General features: G+C 39.1%; 1 pseudogene; it reads right to left on the bottom strand.

Moving 5' to 3' along the window:
- Positions 1–4,209: 4,209 nt before the first annotated feature.
- LOC101586039 lies at positions 4,210–5,614 on the bottom strand (annotated as a pseudogene).
- Between the last annotated feature and the right edge of the window lie 13,712 nt (positions 5,615–19,326).

Below are 19,326 nucleotides of genomic sequence, written 5' to 3'. Positions count from 1 at the left end.
TTTTCTTGGCAACATATCCACACTTTACCGGAACAATTTTAAGTTTCATGAAAACTACGTAACATTTCCGTATATATGCTATTGTCAAAGTTGTAAAGTGCATTATTTTCAGCTGGCATTACGATTAGTATAAATTGTCAGGTTAAAGATTAAGTATGTTTGGAAAACTATATATAATACAGACTATTTGGGTATATAGTGAATGAGAATCATGAATTTTTAGCAGACCTCTGCTGCAGTGTGTTAAAAACAAATTTTTGGCCTAACCATTTAAATTCTACTGCATGAGACCAAGATACAAAAAATAACTGCCCCAGCTACTTAATAATGCCAGCAATAACACTTTTTTTTTTTTTTGGCTAGCTCAAGCTGCCTTAGATGTGGGTCTGGTAAGGCAGGTGGAAGTGGGGATTGAATTTCGGTATCCTGCACCTGACTGCATTTGCACAAGCAGGCACTTAAACAACTGAGCTAACCAGCAGGCCCACTGACAACACTTTTTGTAAAAATACTTTATTTCTTGCCATACATGCTAGTAGTTCAGTATTAAACATCTATATTTGTAATATAAAATATACGAATCCTGTACTTTATGGGAGGAAATAGCTATATATGCTGATATTGCAAACATGAAGCTAATTTACAGAAGACAAAATTGAGTAGATAAGATTATGGGAACATGCTGTCACATTGAACTTAGAATTAAGGTATACAAAGTTAGCATAATTGTATTGTCAATTTCTGCTGGTATTTTGAAAGGAGAAGATAACTTCTAAATTTTTAAAATTTTTTTCTATTCATTCTTTTTTTTCTTGTATTTCTTACAACTTCTTTGTTATTATTATTTTTTTTCTTTAAACAAATCTTGCACATTTCTATCTGGTAACCTGAGCAACTAATTCGAAGATAGCATCATGCAATACAGCAACCATCTTTGAATTCCTATTACTTTGTTTAGTGAACTTTTGTATCATTTCTAATGTTGTTTTTTTCTATCATTATTTTGTATTCTTCAAAAAATGAAAAATACTTTTTAAAAAGTTGGTATGTGAATCACAGCCAACAAGTGCAGTAGCTATAGTAAAGGACACAGCAGTCTGGGTTCCTCAGGTGCTGAGAAATCACCGTGAGCTGTGGTGAACCAGGCAGCCATCTTTCCTCAGCTGCCTCTAACAAGCTATAGTTGATATATTTCATGAAGTGTTTTGGCAAAAAAAAAATCATAACATGACTGCGGTGGTGGCAGTATTTGTGTCACCTTACTGTGCCTGGCTGTTGGCCTTATTCAAGATGGGTCTGGGGGCCGGGGAGATGGCTCAGTGGAATAAGCGCTTCCCTGGCAAGCGCAAGGACCTGAGTTCAATCCCCAGTTCCGAAAAAAAAAAAAAAAAAAAAAATGGGTCCGGCTGGTTTTATCTTCTCAAATACCTTTCTGCAATTAAGTGGCAAGTCCCACTGACTACACAGCAGAGCTATAGTAAGTACTCAAGCAAAGCTGTGGTAGACGATAACAACCTGGAATCATTTAACCCCCTACTAGAGGTTGGACCATTCACCTACATTTTCTAGGGATTTTGTTGTTCTGATGGCATGCAAAACATGCAAAAGTACTGATAATCATTTTACATGTTTATCACATTTCTTCTGTAAAATTGCCCTTTAAATATATAAAATACCTTCAGCAAATAGGGCTTTCTGTGTTGTATGACTATCTTAAGTTTATATTTCATTTGTCAGAGAAACATTTTCAGTACATCAGGAAACTGGAGCATATTTCCCACCTGCGCTGCCTAGGGCTTATGTTATCATAGGAACATGTAACTACCCTGTATCAGCTCAGATTTGTTTTTTCCTTTTTATAAACTGTGAGTGCTGATGTCTTCCACTAAAAGAAGCTGTGGCTTGCAAAATTGCAATTCGCTTTGACTGTCTCTGTGTCTACATGGCTAATGCAATGCACCATTTTCAAATAACTCATCTACAAATAATGTAATAGAGTATATCATTTGTGGGACTTGCAAAGCTTGAAGCTACATCTGTACTATCAGCTGCTGAACTGAGGAATTGGCCATATCCTAAGCCTCAACCATCTTAGAGATACTCTGTGGTGCTGGGTGTTCCTACACATCTGCAACTGGATGTGAGGTTATGTCTATGTCTTAACCAAAATTATCAAGTTTTTCAGTACCTCAATTGTGTTGAATGACAACTGAATACATGTCAGGGCTTCTACAGCTCACACTTATGATCCACCTGTTGTCAGCCCCCGCAGCACTAGGATCAGAGGCGTGGGCCACCACACCCAGACACAGCCACTGGCTCAGTGCTTGAGGGGGAGGGGGAGGGGGTGGTGTGGCATGTGGTGCCCGGCATTGAACCCTGGTCCCTGCACTTGCTAAGCAGGAGCTTAGTCCACTGATCTATCTCTCTAGCTTCTATGGACTTTTTAAACAACCAGAATAGATCATAATTATTATGCTGAGTTAGTCCAAGTCTCTAAGAACATGAAGAAAACAAATAAGGGCCAGGAAACATTTTCCTATCAAATCGCTATGTGTTTGTAGTTTCTACTTGACCTCTCAAAAAACCAAGAGAATACAAGGCTTCAGAGCACTCTACAACAGGGGTAGGAGCTGTGTCAGAAGATTTTGTTTGTTCATTGCTGTAGAGTGTTTTCCTCTCTCACTATCTTGGTTTTCTTTTTGTTTGTTCAGGCAGGACTCTGAAATCAGAGGCAAAAGTACAGGAAAAAACTTACCAGGGAGACCAGCAAATCTGCACCAGAATTGGCAGCATGAGCTCACTGTGAGCTGGGTTTGTGACAAGTCAGCATCACTGGTATTTCAGAGTCAACACCCATTCTGGACCAAGTCTTGGTGGTCGGGGCATAATCAAATTAGCCCCAGAGATTGTGGTCCCCACAGGTAATTCGAAGGGCCTCTCTGTGCAAACAACCTGAACAGTAATGGCAGAACTCTTCAAGGACTGGAATGTTGTCTGTGTATAGTGACTATGTGATTATATTTATGTTTTGATTCTCCTCTTACTGAAGCTTTTACCATACACCAGCTCTAAATCATGGTGCCAATAACTTTGTAGATATGTGCCAACCTCTTCTTGCCCACTTTTCTAGTAAATCTTATTAAGAACATTTTTCTTCTGACCATTTTAACCCACTCATAACTTAAAAATATTAAACTTTATTATTTTTTATTTCTACCTTAAGTTGCCTTGCAAATTCTAATTTCAATGGCTCAACTCTTCAAAAAAGAAAGCATAATCCAGTAATCTGAGAGGAAGACAGACAGACAGACAGACAGGCAGACAGACAGACAGACAGACACAGAGACGGAATGCTGTGTGTCAGTTAGTATCTACAAATCTTCTTTTCCCATGCCATTACCCAAAGATAAGAAACAAACCTAACTAATTTATTATTAATCTTTTAAGTTCTCAGTACTGTCAAAAGTGATTAAGATAATTTATAGATTTGTAATAAAAGATTTCCACATTTATTCTCCCAATATTCTAAGTAAATTATGATTTAGCCAAAGAGCTCAGACTGTACATACTAATTTTTGTATTTAAATATTTATAATATTTATCACTAATTATACTCCATAGAAGAAAGAAAAGAGAAGAGGCAAAATGTTGAAATATTAATAGTGGGCCATTATTCAATCCAAGCAAATATAAGGAAAATATAATGGAAGCCACATATAAAATCTTCAATGTTCTAACAGCCATGTCCTAAGAAGTAGAATTAATTTTAGTATTATATTTTATGTGATTCAATAAACCCAAAATAATCATTTCAACATATAAAAGTGTTGAGATATTTTAAATTATTTTATACTGCCTTCAAAATCTATTCTGTATTTTACATTACGGCACATCTCGAATTTTTTTCTCATTAAACTTTGTTTTAATGGGTCTCAAATTCTGTGACAGATTTTTGGTCAAGTTGTTTCCATTAGAAAGTATTGACTTTAAAAGCTGCCACATACACACACACACACACACACACACACACACATACACACACACACAATACAGAAAATGGTCCACAAAACATTCTCCTCTCCTTCTGAAGGTTCTACGATGCATTGTTATCATTAACCAGTCTTTCACTATTAAGCTTAAATGGTCATTTGGGAGAAACAGTCCTGAGGCCGGTCTTCCACCACTGATTAAAACTGGGGTGTCTGGTGTCAGGGATAATATTCATTTAGCCTTCTGAGCTTTCTGGGCAGACTTGGTGACCTTGCCAGCTCCAGCAGCCTTCTTGTCCACAGTTTTGGTAACACCCACAGCAACTATCTGTCTCATATCACGAACAGTGAAATAACCCAGAGATTAATAGTTAGGGAAGCTCTTGACATACATGACCTTGCCTAGAACCATGTCAACAATGGCAGCATCACAAGATTTCAAAAACTTGGGCCCTTCTTCCAGCTTCTTATCTGACTGGAGATCAATCTTTTCTTTCAGCTGAGCAAACTTGCAAGCAATGTGAGCTGTGTGACAATCCAGGACAGGGGCATAGCCAGCACTGATCTGGCCTGAATGGTTCAGGATAGTCACCTAAGCGGTGGAACCAGCTGCTTCCATTGGTGGGTCGTTTTTGCTGTCACCAGCAACATTGCCATGCCGGACATCTTTGACAGACACGTTCTTGACCTTGAAGCCCACGTTGTCCCCAGGAAAAGTTTCACTCAAAGCTTCATGGTACATTTCAACAGACTTGACTTCAGTTGTGATATTGCCTGGAGCAAAGGTGACCACCATGCCAAGTTTGAGAACACCAGTCTCCACTCGGCCCACAGGGACAGTGCCAATGCCACCAATTTTGTAGACATCCTGGAGGAGCAGCTGCAAAGACTTCTCCATTGGGCGAGTGAGTGGAAGAATGCAATCCAAAGCTTCAAGCAGTGTGATTCCGCTGGCACTGCCATCTTTACGAGTGACCTTCCATCCTTTGAACTAAGGCATATTAGCACTTGGCTCCAGCACGTTGTCACCACTCCAACTGGAAACTGACACAAAAACTACAGTGTCAGGGTTGTAGCCGATTTTCTTAATGTAGGTGCTGACTTCCTTAGCCATTTCCTTGTATCTCTTCTGACTGTAGGGTGGCTCTGTGGAATCCATTTTTTTTACCACCAACAATTAGTTGTTTCACACCCAGTGTGTAAGCCAGAAGGGCGTGCTCACAGGTCTGACCATTCTTGGACATACCAGCTTCCAATTTACATGCACCAGCAGCAACACTCAGGACAGCACAGTCAGCCTGAGATGTGCCTGTAATCATGTTTTTGATGAAGTCTCTGTGTCCAGGGGCATCAATGATGGTCACATAGTACTTGCTGGTCTCAAATTTCCACAGGGAGATGTCAATGGTGACACCACGCTCACGCTCGGCTTTCAGCTTGTCCAACACCCAGGCATACTTGAAGGAACCCTTCCCCATCTCAGCAGCCTCCTTTTCAAATTTTTCAATGGTTCTTTGGTTGATGGCACTGCATTTGTAGCTCAGATGGCCTGTGATGATGGACCTGCCAGAGTCCAGGTGTCCAGTGATGACGATATTAATGTGAGTCTTGTTCTTCCCCATGTTGGCTTTGATTTAGTGGTGGTGTTCACTACACCTGTGCTCTCTCAGCAAAGCCATTACAAAAAAGCACATCTCAATTTTAATATCAAATTGTCTTTAGAAATGTCTACTTAATTTTGTTTTATTTATTTATTTATTTATTTTTTCAGAACCAGGGATTGAACTCAGGCCCTTGCGCTTGCCAGGGAAGCGTTTATTCCACTGAGCCATCTCCCCAGCCCCTCTACTTAATTTTAATAAAGTATAAATTTGAAGTAATAGATCTCTAGACCCAAGTTGCACTATAATTCCTTAAAATTTTCAGACAACTAAATTGAGTATCAAGAAACTAAATTTCTCTAATACAGGCACCAAAATTGACCAAATTGGTTCATTTCCACACACGTGCCCTTCAGAAGTGTATCTGTTCCAGTGAAGCTACTCCAGCGCTTCTGTTGACAGTTCCACACACTGTCAGTGGTTTGTGGCATTAACACATGTAACTGACTGCAACAATCCTAATTCTGAGGCTTTTCATAGATTCTGCTTCATAAATCTGTGTATAAAAATTTCCTGTGTGCATTATAGGCACATGAAACTAGTCGTATCAATCTCTTGTTTTAAAATTGAAAATATGGGCCTTTTAAACCTAACATAACTGAAGCAATGGCTATTATGATTGAATATAATATTTTATATCTCACTGGATGTAAAATTCTAAACCCCTCTTTATTTTCCACTTTAAAATAGCTCTTTCTTTCAAGTCCTAACCAATTTGTAGCTGGCCAAAATAATAAGCTTAGAATATGTTAAAAGTTATATTAAGGATATTTCTGGGGGGCTGGTCAAGTAGCTCAGCAGATTAAAGTGCCTGCAAGCAGGCTCAGGGGCCGGGGTTCAATCCCCAGGACTGCAGTGCCAACCCTACCCTCGGGTCGCGCTGAGATGGCAATTGACTAGGCATGGTGGTGCCCGCCTGTAATCCCAGCTCTTGGGAAGCTGTAAACAGGCAGATTACTATGAGTCCTATCTAGTAATGAGACCCTTAACACCCAGTAGACCCTTCCCTAAAATAAAAACAAATTTGAGGGACATTTACTTCTGATTTTAGATGACTGACTTTAGTAATTTTCTTTTGATTATTAAAAAATCTTATTAAATTCATTGTAACTTTGCAAAAAAACAAAATGTCTCTAAATATTATCATTATGTTTAACATTTTCGTAAACTAGGTTCTTTTACTCTGATGCAACCAATTATAATTACCAATCCTTACAATTTGTACTAAATTTTTCTAGGGTCATGTTTCATTTTTAAATTTTAGATGAGCTTTAATGAATATATGAAATATAAAATTATACATGTCAATGAGGTATATAATGTTTTCTTACTGTTTGGGGCATACTACTGTTTTCTTTATTATTTTATTATCCCACTAGATTCTGCATCAATAGTTTGCTTTCTTCTAAATTAAAAAATTTCTCTACTTTTACAAAAATTAAGTTAATAACCCACAGTTAAAATTTATTACCAATGTGTTCTTATTCTAAATCAGAGTACCCTAATGCTCACAGCACCCTTTGGCTAAAGTGCAGGCATATTTTGGAACTGTATTCTGTTAGGTTTCAGTGCCTCAAATGTTCAATAACTCAATTTATAATTAATAAGTCCTATAACATTGGGTAAATTTTACTCATGAAATGCCTGCTTTTGAAACAAATAGAAAAGCAAGCATGCATTCTGCTGCTAACTGACGTTCTGAGTTGGGCAGACAACTGTCACCATTTTATGTTGTTCTCAAAATAATTGTTTTAACAATGTCACAGTACAGTTGTGCTGTGGTCTGACATTTGAACACTTGTTTTAATAGTCTGACAAAATGTAAGCTGTAGTGACATTATTAATCCCTTGCTTGGAAGAAGTGGTTATTTTTAATTCTATCTCCTCTCTCCTGTGCCACCTGGGTTTCCAGGGCTTATCACGTGGGTCATAATTCCTGTAGCATCTTTTGTTTCATTTTGCTCACTTTGTTTTGTTTTGCCTTGTTTTCTTTGTGAAGACCCATATTTGACATAAAAAAATAGTCGTCAGCCCAAAGATAGTGCTCCAGCTTTTTTTTTGCTGGGGTGGAGGGTGAGTGGAATTTCAGGGTGACTTAAAGAAGGAAATGGGGGAAAACGCTACATATTAAAAAATATGATGAAAGTTAAAATTAACTTGGTGAAAATGTCACCTTCTTACACTGGCTGCATCTCCAGGCCTGTATGACTTCGGTTACTGGTCCCAGATGTCACAGAGAGGAAGGCGCAATGTTCTCGGGCCTCATCATGTATATCAGTAGCTTTCCGTTGCTATGACAAAATACCCCAGAGAAGGAGGGAAATGTTTATTTTGGCTGTTTTTGAAGGTTCAGTTCATGTGCTTTGGGCCCATCATTTCTGGGCCCATAGTGAGGCAAGGCATTCTGGTGGAAGGGTAAGGCTGCGCACCTCATGGAAGCTAAGAGACAGAGACAGAGACAGAGACAGAGACAGAGAGGGAGGAGAGATGAGGGGAAGGGCAAGGGAGGGGAGGGAGGGGAATGGAGGGCTCAGGAGCAAAACAAACCCAGCACACGCTTCTTCAACTGCACCTTGCCTCCTCAAATGTCTAGCACTTTCCAAAGCCCTCTAAGTTAGGAAAATGGACCAGTCCTCAGGATGCAGTCGCCTCTCCTGGCACCATCTCTAGAAACTCAAGCCAAGAGGGTCAAGCTTCCAACACAGGAGGGGTAGGCAGATGTTGATGCCTGAAGCTCTGACACTAAGAGGCGAGAAAGGATCTGTTCATCTAAACACTGCACTGCCAGTACTAATGTGGAAAACAGAAAGTACTATCAATCGGCAGAAGTGACGTGGGCCTATAGTATGATGTACTTCGTGCAAAACATGGAAAATGTTACATACGTGGTATCTGAAAAGGAAAAGACATGTCACCCTTGAACTACAGAAGACATACGTTTGGCTTTAGCAATGGAAGCAGCACTCCCAAGTTAAGCCAGTTGAATTGGGTATCACTAGCACTACCAGTTGGATTTATTAAGGACAAATCTTAGATTAAATTTTAAAGTATCTCTATATTTTTATGCTGACAATATACAAAATTAGAGGGGCTTCAGAGATAGCTCAGCAGTCTAAGCTCCTCCCCAGCAAGTGCAAGGATCCAGGCTCAATCCCCAGTACTATATGCCATGCCAGCTCCAGGCGCCAAGCCAGCCACCAAAACCATGTGTGGTGGCACATGCCTGTAATCCCAGCGCTGGGGAGGCTGAGCCAGCAGGACCACTATGAGTCTGAGCTGCATAGCGAGACCCTATTCTACATAAATAAATAAATAAAATAAGAAAATTCCATAGGCAGAAATTCAACTGTCAAGGGAAGGCAAATTATTTAATTATTTAAATTACTTTTTTAATGCAAAGCAGAACTCAGAATCCAACGCAGGATAAACAAGAAATTTCAAAAGGAGAGCCAGTGTAGTGATGGTAAGGAGAGTTACTGCTTAATGAGTGATACCGCACTGTCCTGTGGTTTTACATAGAACATTTCATGTGCTTCTCACATCGACCTCTATGGCTGGAAATTCTTTCAGTTTTCCCTACTTGCAAAGGACAAAAGCAGAACTCAGTACTATTCCCATGGTCACTCTTAGCAAATTTGGAATTCTGGCTAGAATCCTGTTTTTCAATGCTAAAATTTAGGCAAAAGATTTATACTTATAAATCATTAAATAATGGTTGTCTTGTCTGCTTATTAATTGAGAGAAAAGAAAATAATTTACCTAGTTTTCATGGCAAAAATATTTTTGTTTACTTTCTATTGTTTTTTTAAATTTTTTTGTATTTAGTATAGGGTCTACAGGGTCTCACTACACAGATCAAACTCCTAGTGATCCTCCTGTTTTCAGCCTCCCACGTGCTGGGATTATAGGTGCATGCCACCATGCCTAGTCCCAGTCTCAGTCGCTGTCTCAGCGTGCCCTGGTGGGGGGCAGCTTGACATGGCATGCCGGAGATTGAACCCCGGACCCTGCACTTAGCCTAAGGAGGTGCTTTAATCTGCTGAGCTCTGTTATGTTTTCTTCTACGTATCCTAGTGTAATATGGTGTTGCTTTCTAGTGGAAGACCACCACAATTTCTCTCAAGCAAGGAATTTTCAAAATTTATTGGCATCACTGAGCATATTTCAGCTTCTGGGCTTCTTCCTGACAGTGCAGACTGGTTACTCTTGACCTTCTCCTTTGAGTAGCATTTAATCTTGGCGAGAGGATACAGCACCAGAAAAAAAAAAATCTTTATCACAAGGGAAAGAGAAATCGACTCAACTCGGGGAGAAGATGGTATTTGACAGAAGTTTGTGTGAGTAGGCACTGAAGGGTGCCTGGAGGGTGATGAGGAACGAGAGGACAGAAGGCGGATTCTAGGTAGCTGGGCGCGCACAGTCGTGTCAGATGTCCAGCAGCATCCAGGAGACTGGAACCTGAGGCCCAGGTGCAGACCCCCTGAGGTGGAGAGGGAGCATGCTGGGTGGAACGTAACATATAAGAAATGGCAAAGGTTGAGTCTATCAGTTTTCTATCCTTGTCAGAAATAAGCTACACAGAGTTATTTAATTGGGACTGAAACCTTGTTGCTGAAGGTATAATCTATACTGCTGAAAGGCTGAGGGAAGAGAACATTGATAGAAGAAAGTTAAGAAAGGTGAAATTATTCTAAAGTATTAGGTGAAATTCCTCAAAACTTTATATTCTCTTTTAAGAGACAAGAAATAGGAACTGTGCATTAAATAAAAAAATCCCATCATAATTCAAATTTATCTTTACTGTTATAAATTGGATGAGCTAAAATAGTTGGTAAAAATTAACATTCAAAGCCACAGGAAAGAAATGCATTTACACTTTGCCATATGCCGCACCAGCTCGAAATTTCGAAAGATGGACAGGCTTTGTACACTGATCAACATTTTGTTCAATTAATTACCCAATTACTTCACAAATTATATACTTGCTACAAGTTGTACTATTTTTAAGATATTTAAAGCACTTTTCTTTTTCGTAAGTGTTCTTTAAAAAAAAAAGCTCTATACTGATTTCACAGGGCTGAACACCATACGTTGCAAGATTTTACTTTAATTCATTAAGTACTGCTTGGAATTTATTGTATATTTTGCTTTTAACAGGTTTTGTGAGTGTGAATACACTAATCATCCTCCCTCTCCCTCCCCCTCTTTCTTCCCTCCCCTGCTGCACACAAAGACCTCAGCTAATATTTCTGTTTTTCAATAAATAAATTTTAAGTCATTCTCTCTTAAAGAAATTAAATTCTTTTTATCATGGAAATTGATTTTAATGTTTCTTGCTGAATATTTTAAACAAGAAAATAAAAATCAATATAGTAGTGAAAATTTTTACCTTGATACAGAAACATAGAAACTGGAAGTTTATTCATCACTTTCACATTTGAGTGCGTTTCCCTCAAAAGACCACTGTCGCCCTAATAAGCACCAAATGCTCGGGTCTCAGTTTGTGGCTAAATCTTCACTTAAGCAAACCAAGAACCCGTCCTGAGATAAGGCAGGGAGATCTTGCAAAATCCAATCTGCGCAGTTTGAAACACTTAAACAGCAAAGAGAAGTTGAAGTTTCTTTTTACCTAAGATCACCTATTGAAATGATTAAAACCAATTCTGCACTAAGTGGCGTCACCTTCAGCTGCTTATGGTATTAACTTAGGCTTTCAGAGCAGGTTTGTTTTATGCAAGGAGGAGCAGGCCGCTGTTTCTGTCGTGTAGGGAAGATGACAGGACCTGAGCGTGTAAGAGGGAGAGGAACGGAACACAAGAGGCAGTCGAATGGCACCTTGGAGTCAATAAACCTTAGACAAGGAAGTTAGAAATCACTCCTATGTATACTTATAGTTTCTTTTCTATCCTAAAATGTCACTAATTGCAAGATAACTCAGCTTCCACTATGGCAGCTGTTTGACAGAATAAGTCCCACTGTCACATCAAACGTGCGTGTCGTTTGCTTGCATTACTCAGATATCAGCAAAGCTGAAACGTGAAACACGGCAATAGGGTTGAGAAATTTTAATTTCTGAAAATTCAGGAACAGCTTCCCTGTGGACTACCACGTGTCCACGGCCAGGGACTGGTGTACGCGACGGTGGCACACACAGGTTGGAGGGGACACCGGCCGGGAGGCTGGCCGCTCGCTGGCACGCTGTGCACAGTCTCCTGACACTCGCCCACACATCAGCACTCTCATAGTTTAAAACGCTTGTCATCTGAAATATAGTTTTTAAAATTTTCTAAGCACAGAGGAAAATCGGTTGCATAATGTCAGGAGGGGAGACTGTCCTGAACCAGCAGGTCAGTCAACGAAGGTCATCTGGGGGAGGAGCGGGGAATTGAGGAGGGGACAAAGGACAGGAGACGCGAGAAATGAAGACAAGACAGGATTCTGATCAAGTCTCAGTTTATTCAGGGGAGGTGCTGGGTATATATAGGGAGCGTGGGAATGAGGAAGTCTGGGCTCTTGGGGTCAGCAGGTATCTAGGCAACGGGGGAAGGTGCCACTCCTGGGGCATAGCACGTGATTCACGGGGAATGGGCAAGGTGAAAAGGACCATAAACTTAACTCAGCAGGGGAATAGAAACTTAGGAAAACGGCTGACACTATTATAAAATGGATACCAGTTAATGGCTTCCCACAGAGACAGTGGGTCCAACTGCAGCTGTCTAGGGGAAATCTGTGGGTGCACAGAGCGAGAGGGGCGAGCGGGGCGGCTGGGAAGACCTGGTCTCCCTCGGCTGCTGCTTTACTTCCAACAATGCTGCGAGGCTCGTACAAGTGTTGAGCTCTTGGTGCCGCAGTGTCCTCTAAATTATTTAATTATCTCAGACCAAAAAGAGCAGAAGGTTGGGAAAATATAAAAAGAAAATCATATAGGCTGCTTCTTGAGAATTTTTGTTTGCTGACCGCAGGGAACTGTGTAGGTTTTCTCTCCCACAATATCCGCCTGGTGCTGTATTTCCAAGGCTTGGAGTCGCAGACAGGTGAAGACAGCCCACTCACTGAGCGTGCTGCAGGGTCCGGGGCGGACAGTCTACGCTGCCAGCCCAGAGGAAAACGAAGAACCCCTGTGGCTTGTGCCCAGGGCCAGCTGCAGCCTGCCTCCAGGCGGGAGGAGACGCACCTCCACAGCCTCTGCCTCTGGAGAGAGAAGGGAAGCGCAGGGCAGAAGCTGATGGGGAGAAGGTTCGCTCTGCGCCTTAGCAAGGCGCGAAGCCGCTTGGTACCCGTAATGGTGTAATGGGAATAGAGTTCAGTGAAAGAAGAAGTGCACAGCTATTTCCACAAAGTATGCTTTAAAATTTGAGTTTTAGCTAATGATGTTCATAAAAATAAAATCTTAAATATAAAGGGTGAAAAGCAAACTGTTAGCAATTGTGAACATTAAATGCTTATTGTTTGTTGTATTTTTGGGTACTTGCACATTGCCTTCTAGTCTCTGTCTCTGTCTCTTTTGCTCTGTCTCTCTGTCTCCATCTCTCATTCTCTGTCTCACTGTGTCTCTCTGTGTCTCTCTGCCTGTCTCTCTGTCTCCTCTCTCTCTGTGTCTCTCTGTCTGTCTCTCTGTCTCTCTGTCTGTGTCTCTGTCTCTCCCCCCCCCAGCACTCTCTGGGTCAAACACACTTCAGTGTTCAGAGTACATACTTAATAAGCTGTTAATGATTTATTTATCCTTTTCCTGCCAGTGAATTACTAGCATGTGCTATGAAGTGCTACTAGGATACCCAGACACAACAAATGTACATTGCATTTCTATGGGGCTATCAGTCCAGGAAAGTAAAATAGTATACATAAAGTAGAGGTGAACATAAGGCATAAAGTAATAAGAGAAACTGGAAGGAGGAAAGTGCTGCCACATTTTTGTCTGAAGTACAGACAAAATTCAGTTAGATGTTCAAAGGGAGAAGTTGGGAAAATTTAAAGCTCCTATGAAGAAAGTGAAGGCTAATGGTTATTGAACAAAAAAAGAAAAATTCAGCCGATGACATAGTATTTTGGAAATAAATACTGTATGATAAGAAAAAGGAATTTCATGTGAAACAAATTAGATTTGCTGGAATGCTGGAACATATGAATCTCTGAGACCAGTTTCAGATGCTTTCTTTGTGTTCATCTACATGACATTACTGTGTAAACTTATGCTTTTCCAAGCAAAACTTCTCACACATATGTAAATTGTAAACTTTTATTTGTCAGTTTGTTGTTTAATAAGCATTTACCAAATAACTGTTTCATTACAGTGTACTAAAAGTGCAAAATGATTATTAAAAGTAAATGAGACACAATTCATCTTCTTTAGGAGCTAGTAAGCTCCTTTATTGAGTGTACCTACATGCAAGCATCTATTATTATTGTTATTATTATTATTATTATTATTATTATTATTGCTGAATCGGGGATAGAACTCAGGTCCTTGTGCTTTCCGTGCAAGTGCTTATTCTACTGAGCTATCTCCCCCGCCCCATAAACATCCATTATGAAGGTAGAAGTTGCTAACTGTAAAGATCCGCACCGCACCATTGTGCTTGACTCATCCTACACCTTTTAAAGTGGTGCCAATTTTATCCCAGTTAGAATACAGATGTCTCTACCTGAACGATATAACTGCTCTCCAACATTAGCAAAAGCCTTCAGGGTCAGTCCATTGCCATGACAAAGCAAGAGCTTTAGGACCTCTCCAGCTGTTATCTAAGATGCGGTATAGAGCTAGAGCTGCAAATATTTATTCTACTGAAGTTATTCATGACTGTAAATTCAGAGGAAATGTAAATGCCTTTGGTAAACCCATAGCAAGCATATGTAGGAAACTATGCAATAGAAGTCCCATTGTAAACATCTCTCTCACGGGATGTGTCTGCATTTGTCATTGAGGCTATTTTTAATTACAGTGAGAGAGATGATGTAAGCACAGTGCCGTTTAAGATATAAAAACATTGGCTTTCGCAGGAGGTAAAATGCACTCAGAAAATGTTATGGATCATGATTTTTTACTCTTTCTAGAAAGCAATTTTGTTTCTTACTTTGTTTCACTTCATTGAGCACATCACCAATTTTGTAAATATTTGTGGCCTAGTCTTTATATTGGATTTTCACCTTTAAATTCTGGATAAATAAGCAGTGGGAAAGCTTTATGGATAACACCAAACATAAGAGCAAACAAGACTGACTGAACCAAAATGCAAAATCAAGAGATAATTTAAGCCAAAATATACACATTTGGTAGTCAAAAAAATGAGGTAGAGACACAGGATGAGAATAATTAGAAACTGCATTATTCACAGTAAGTTAAATAGCCCGTTATTGCCTAAACAAAGCTAACCAGAGATCTGTGTGTTTCCAAATTCTTCTGCTTGACATATCCCTGCTAAAACTAACTGACTAAGACTTGTTAATGTCATTTTTCCCCTTGCATGTGTATAACACATGACATTGTCCTCTGGTTATCGCCAGCTTATGACTCTACATTGCAGGCACTTTCTCTGCTGCCGTTCACAGTCGTAATTTATTCATCCAAAGATGTATGCTGGCCAACACCGGACAAGATTGTTCGCTTTATGAAAGAAATAATTCCTGAGGCAGGATTGTCCCTCTCTGATGCTATAATAGCACCGGCTTGGTTGTTAATCTGCTAAGGTGATCATGTCCTACTTCAAATGCCTTCTTATCCACATGCAAATGAGTCACACAGGAACCGCATTCATGTACTTGATTATTGGGTTTATTCCACTGTTACTTTTGAAAGAATATGGGGAGCTGAATATGTAAATTGAGGCTATAAATGAAAGTCTGTCATGGCAATCTCCACTTCCCTGCGTTCTCTGCTGTCCCTCCCGAGCTGTTTTGCACCTGACTAGTTGCACTGTTTTAGTTCCCATTAAAATAGGTCTGACCCTTCACCAAAAGCAAATTGTGCCCGAAATGGAGGGTATTAAAATTTAACAGTGGCACCCAGAAGTCAGCAAAGGCTCCACAGAAGCCTCATGAAGAGGAAAACTAAAACCACGTGAAAGGTGATGCTCTCCTCCTGGTGGTACGTCTCATCTGTCTTAAGCTCCAGAAGTCAGCTTTATATAGTTTTTTCAGGATATAGATTTTGAAACCAAGTTTGGCGCAAACTGGTGGCACAATATTTTGAGGGATTTCCTTAGGAACTGAAATGTTCTCAATGACAAATACAGCCATCTTCACAGTAATCAGAGTTTCCTGCCACATGTGAGGTATTTACAACATGCCTCAGCAAACAAAAGAATAACATTTTGATCCTCCAGAAATTATCAGCTCTAAAAATTGACCTGTAACAAAGGGATTCCCTTTAGGCCATGTATTTCATAGTATCTGGGGAACCAGTGGATTTTACCTCTGAAAGGGAAAGGAAAGAAGTACAGCATCCTTAGACAATAGCCACTTTATAAAGTATCATTACTGCCTCCACCAGTAATAATGGTTCACAGATATACGAGTGGCCCCTTAGAGGGCATAATCAGTTCCCAACAGCCAGTGCATCTTTCTATGAGAATGAGCAGAAGTTTTGTCACAATCCTACCTCCTTCCTTCCAATATGAAGATTTAAACTCTCAGGACAATGAGGTTCAATTAGACAGAAGTTACCAACTTGACATTGGCCACGTAGAGAAAGAACGCTAACAGGTTCACATTTCATACCACAAGTACTTGAATAAAAAAACTGACCACTTTAGCCAGGCAAATTGATGACACTGAGGAACCAGCCTAGACTCCATTACCATCAACTTGGCTCAGCAGAAGGCTAAGCAGGCAAAGGTATTTGAGTGAAAAGCCCATTGCTCTGGCTCAGGTTTTCAACAACAAAAGCTAGGGAGGAATTCGAGTTGAGATAAGGAAACTTGATATAATACACATTCGTAATCATCTCCCCTCAGTATCGCTGTTTAGTATTCCATGTAGAGTAGATAAGAGAAATGGCAGCACACGGAGATAAACAATAAATGACCCGAAAATTTACATGTGAAAAGGGTTCTGGTTATGCTGTAAGGATAGTCTCTACCAAGATTCAAAACCTGCTCTATTTAACTGCTAGAAAAATAGCCTACATTCCAACTGAGATGAATTCAAGATAGGAAAATTGTGGCTGGAAGTTATATTATACCTACTTGTGTTTTTGCAAGTCTATTAGATTCTGACTATTTCTTATACCATTAATTATCTTCTATACCTATCATACTACTGAAAACTTAGATACAATTTGGGAGACTGTTCAGTAAAGTGAAAGTTCATCCTCAACAGGCTGGTCTTGCAATGCATTTCTGAATAAATATGTATTGTAAAATGTCTTTTCCCATATCCATCAGCTCATCCTTGTCACGTCAAACAGCCCACTTTCTGCTGGGTCTTCGCTATAGAAGCACAATGCCAATTAATTATGTTTGCCCAAACCTGTTCAACTATAAGCTCATTGTTGTAAAGTATAAAAAGGAACTCAAATAGTACAATTAAAAGAGAATAAACAAATGGATTTATTTCTTCCTTGAATTACAATAAATATTTTTTAAATACTATGTAATAAAAAGGAATTAGTACTAAATCCTCATGACCTACTACACATTATTTTCAGTGTGGGCGTAGAAGAGGCACATGATGTTGGTTGAACAGAAGTGGGGATCCGTAATACAGTCATCTAAAAATAGACTCTGTCTTAGCTTCAAAGTGCATATGCAAAGATACACTGGCATTTTGAGTAACTGCTATTATAATGTTCCATATAGCTAACTCAATGCAAAAGCTTTCCCAAACGAATTGCCATTTTTAAAGTTTATATGATAATGTGTTTTCGAAAGCTAATATCTATGTGAAGTTTTCTTGTTGTCTAGAATGCTTACAAGTACAGCTGTTTTTGGAAAACAAATGTTGATCCACTTTGGTGATAGCTGAGTGTTTGAAATCTTTCCAGATCTCCTGACATTTTACAGATACATCTGTACCACCTCGTTACCTGCTGCTAAGTAAGAAGGAAGCTGAGAATAAAGAGGCCAGGTGAAATGCAGAAAGAAATAAGCAGAGTAATTGGACTGTGTTGGGCGACAAGAAAATGATAACAATTCTTTAGAAAAATGTAAAGCTTTTCTAATGAGTTGATAGGATGAAAATGTTTATATTGATGCCCATGCTGTGGACTTCGGACATTCTGGAATGGTCTGAGTAAGAGAGGAGGTGGGTTCTCACCTCGATTCAGGCCAGCCTTCTGAGCCTCAGCACGTGATTCAGCTTTTTTGAGCTTTATGTGTTTGGCTTTATGTGAATTTTATGTGTTACTTTATTGAGTTTTATGTGTTTCACGTGTATCAAGATTTACATGCTAATTAAGTGCTAATCTGAAATATAAGATTTTGATTTATGAGATTTTAAAAATTATGGTATCAAGAATGGTACAAAAAAGAAACAGATTAAAGACCATTTTGCACAGATAAAATCAGAACTGGGCCCCGAAGTGTGTTACATATTCATCTCAAGTGTACTCAAGTGTGAGCAAGCAAACACATATTAATATTATTCTTCTAATTTTTGACCACCTCAGCGAGAAATTTAACAAAATTTTAATTACATCACATTGAATTAAAGGAATGAAGGACTGCGTTATAAATGAACTACTTGATAAAAATTGCTTACATATAAACTTGATTATCTATGGAAAGCCACTCTAAATGCACCTCCAAAAGAAATCAGTATAATCAAGTGTGGCCACAAATAATAAATTCAATTTTTTGAAAATTCAGTACAGTGTTACTTGTGTTTTTCACCCATGCTTCTAAATTTTATTCTTACAAATCTTATATAATTTCTTCTTGTTTTATTCACCACCCCTCAAAAAAAAGTATTCTAAATGATGAAAAAATTGATGACCTACAAATTGGTCCAATGCTGTTTGTTTAAATTTGGAGTTATATAAACAGAAATAAATGGCACAGGCAAGCCGTCTGAGTGGAAATGAAAATGAGCATATAAAATTTGACAGAGTAGAGATGATGTTATGGAAGCATACAATAAAACAACACAACATAATACAGAATTATAATTTCTGTATTTTTAGTTTCTTTGTTTTGTTTTGATATAAGGTCTTGCTGTTTGCTAAAGCTGGTTTCAAACTTTTGAGGTTGAAGTTTTTGGCTCAAGTGTCCTTCTGAGTCAGCCTTTTGAACAGCTGAGATTGTAGGTCTGTGATACCAAGCCCAGCTCAATCTGAAAATTTCTACAGGCAAAAAAGAAGCAGCACAGATCTTAGCTGATAATATTTCTTGCTTCAGTGTTTTTGTTTTAATCTTCTTTTAACTGTACAAATAGTATACAACTGAGGACAACAAAGACTTCTAGAATGTAGCATCTTCATGAGAGCCAAGGTACTTAGCTGTGGTACAAAGGACCCTTACATGTGGCTTCAAAAGCTCGTATTCTTCCTTAGAAATTACTTACACCTAAACAACACTTATTTATAATTATATAAAGACAGAGCAACAAAATGAGCCCTTATCAATAGTCTAAATTTTATTGTTCTTAAATCATATTTTTCTTTTATTCTTTTCAAGTTGGTTGCTGTTCTTCCCCTTATATTCCATGCTAAAAGTTCACTATTTATTAATATCACATAAGAA

This window comes from Octodon degus, unplaced genomic scaffold (assembly GCF_000260255.1).
Source record: "Octodon degus isolate 3935 unplaced genomic scaffold, OctDeg1.0 scaffold00129, whole genome shotgun sequence".
Classification (NCBI taxonomy): Eukaryota; Metazoa; Chordata; class Mammalia; order Rodentia; family Octodontidae; genus Octodon; species Octodon degus.
Note: the sequence above shows the minus strand (reverse complement) of the source record. Positions and strands in the feature narration are given on the sequence as shown.